Source organism: Nicotiana attenuata, chromosome 6 (assembly GCF_001879085.1).
Source record: "Nicotiana attenuata strain UT chromosome 6, NIATTr2, whole genome shotgun sequence".
NCBI classification, from domain to species: Eukaryota; Viridiplantae; Streptophyta; class Magnoliopsida; order Solanales; family Solanaceae; genus Nicotiana; species Nicotiana attenuata.
The window spans coordinates 97,152,771-97,155,986 of record NC_031994.1 but is presented as its reverse complement, the minus strand read 5'-3'; the positions used below and the strand labels follow the sequence as shown (position 1 = coordinate 97,155,986).

Here is a 3,216-nt window from a genome sequence, read left to right as displayed (position 1 = left end):
AACTCCTTTGATAACTCCTGCCTCTACCTTCTGTGATGAGAGCTTGTCCTTGATTTTCAGGCTTCTTTCTAATCTTCTCATTGAGTAAAAGAGCCGATGTGACATCTTTCAACTCAATGGTAGTCTTACCGTGTAGGATGGTTGTTGCCAAATTATCGTACGAAGATGGCAAAGAGTTCAATAGCAAGATCACTTTATCTTCTTCCTCGATTTTCACTCTGAGGTTGGCGAGCTGTGTGATTAGTCCATTAAATACATTTAAATGGACAAAAAATTCGCACCTTCACCCATGTGTAGGGCGTATAACTGCTTCTTCAGGTACAATTTATTTGTCAGCGTTTTAGACATGTATAGGCTTTCCAATCTTGTCCAAATGCCACAAGCGGTGTCTTCATCAATGATGTTATTTACCACATCATCTGATAAGTACAACCTGATTGCACTGGTAGCCCTTTCAACCAAGTCAGCCCAATCCTCAGCTTTCACGGTATCAGGTTTTTTAGCATCAGTATCTAGTACCTTGTGTAATCCTTGTTGGATGAGCAGATCCCTCATCCTTCTTTGCCATGTTGAGAAACCGTTATCTCCGTTGAATTTTGCTACCTCGTACTTTACTCCAGACATTTTTATTTTTCACCGAGTATAGTACTACCGAGAGTGAATAGTATTTTTGTGAACGAGCAGAACTTGTGCTCTGATACCAGTTGTTTGGAATAAACCCCCTACAGAAATAATATTCACGGTAATAAAAGCAAAATAATAATGTAGCACCGAGATACGATAATTAACATGAATAAAAGAGTAACAACGACACCAAGATTTTATGTGGAAAACTCTTTTGAATAAGGGAAAAAATACGGCCTCGAGAGGAGCAACCGATATCACTATAGAAAGGAATTTTACACGTTGTAGGTCCGAGTAAAATACTCCAAAGACTACTACAACACTCAAAAGAAATAACCCTCTTTTGATATTCCCACCTCACTACAATATCGCTCACTCTCTATTTTTCTCACATACTATTTTCTTATACTCTGTCTGTGAAGCCTCACTCTTTCTTTCTCTCTTTTGTTGGTGTGTATAAATGAGAGTTAAAGCTCTCCCTTTATAGCCAAAACCTCACTCTCTAAAGCCTACAATATTTGACAATTTGCACACACTTTTTACAATTTCAACAAGGTTGGCTACCAAACCAAACCAATTCAACAAGGTTGGCTACCAAATCAAACAAACTTCCCTTAGGCACATGCCTATTACTCTGGATTTTGAACGAGATGGACACCATCAGGAATATTTATTGATTATTTGAATGTTTAAATTTATTTTGACAGTCAAGCACAGAGGAAGTGTTATAATCGGCATTGAGAAGATTTAAGTCAATTGTCGTCTTCAGTTCTTCAAAATTGGTATTGCTCTTCACTTCTTCTAGCTTCTTAGAGTAATGTCAAATATTTTGCCATTTATTTTTGACATACATCAGACTATTGAAAATTGAGAATCATGTGCATCAGATTTTCTAGTAACTTGACCAATTTTGGTCAAAGCATTAAGTTTTTATTTGAAAACAGAGGAAATCTATTTAATCTCATAGACTTAGGAGCTTTAATTAAGGGTGACATTTTCTTGTCAATGTTACTCTATTCATATTTGCTTGAATTTTTTATTTTAAAAGTACTGAAACTATTGATGGCTTGCTACTGCACTTCTTAAAAAATGACAGTAATTTCCTAATTCCCAAATAATTGTCTAATACTTATAAGTTATAACTTGTAATTCTTCTAATTGCAAACTTGTGATTTTTGTTATTATGATTATGATTGATTTGTACTTTAATAATTTTATTTGGATTCCGATTGAATAGAATTGTGAAAATTTGATTTTGTAGGAAAGGCAATCCTAACATTGAAATGGATAAACTTCTCCAAGCTAAATGATGGCCAACTAAGTTCTTGTGTTTCTCGGCCATCTGCGAATTCACAGTTAAATCCAGAAGTTCAAAGGGAGACACATCCTTCCCCACTTTTGATAGTGGATAATGTGCTTGATTTGGAATCTCTTGAAGTGGATCCAAAGAAAGATTGCCTATTTCGAATTGTGGTCGTAATATTCGAGATAAAGTGAGAATAAATTATATTCAAATAGGGCCTTGTAAACCGATAGGCCATGTCTCCCCTCAAACTAAGTTTGGGAACAAAATGCTTCAATTTAATTCCACTTGGTTCAACGGACCATATTCGCAATGGCTGGAGTATAACATAAAAGCAGATGTTGCATTTTGTTTGTGTTGTTATTTATTCAAGAACGAACGCGAAAGTCGTGGTAATGGGGGAGATGCATTTACAAAAGACGGTTTTAGGGGTTAGAACAAAGGTGTGGAATGACTCAATGCACATGTTGGTGAAGTGAATAGTATCCATCACAAGTGTTTTAATAAGATGCAAGATTTGATAAATCAACATCAATCAATTCTTTCTTCTTTTGACAAGCAAAGAGAAAAAGTAAAAAGTGATTATTGTATGCGCTTAAAAGCCTCGATAGATGTGGCAATATTTCTCTTAAGATCGGGATTTCCATTTCGTGGACATGATGAAAGTGAAGATTCCTGAATATAAATGCCCTTTTTCTTGAACTTTTGGAATGGCATGGAGATAGGCATCCGGATTTGGGAAAAGTAATATTACGTCATGCTCCACTAAATGATATGATGATTTGTCCGACAATTCAGGAAGAGATTGTGGAAGCTTGTGCTAAAGAAACAACAAGCTATCATTGAAGACCCGGGTGGTGATTTTTTTGGAATATTAGTTGATGAATTAAAAGACGCCTCATATAACGAGCAAATGACTGTAATTTTGAGATATGTCAACAAAAGGGGAATGGTTATAGAACGATTCTTGGATATTGTCCATGTGAGTGACACATCTACAAAAAAGAGATTTATTCTTTGCTTTTGAAACATTCACTAAGTCCATCCAAGATACGTGGACAAGGTTATGTTGGTGTAAAGGTGTCTAACGGGTGGGCCGGGCCTAGCCGGGTAGACTTTTTTTTTTTTAACCAGACGGGTTGGGGGTACGGGCTGGTTTCGGTTAATTGTTAACGGGTTTAATGGGTTCGGGTTTATCCGGATAAAAAGTAACCCGTACGGGTAGGGGTTTACGGGGCGGGGCGGGCCGGGTTACAGGTATTTCAATTTTTTAAAAAAAGTTTTTGTAC

At 36.5% G+C, this 3,216-nt stretch overlaps 1 long non-coding RNA gene across 1 annotated transcript; it reads left to right on the top strand.

Annotated features, from left to right (window-relative positions):
* Nucleotides 1,111–2,901, top strand: LOC109228392. Its single transcript, XR_002068382.1, has 2 exons — nucleotides 1,111–1,406; nucleotides 1,886–2,901. It is a non-coding gene; the product is annotated as an uncharacterized LOC109228392 (long non-coding RNA).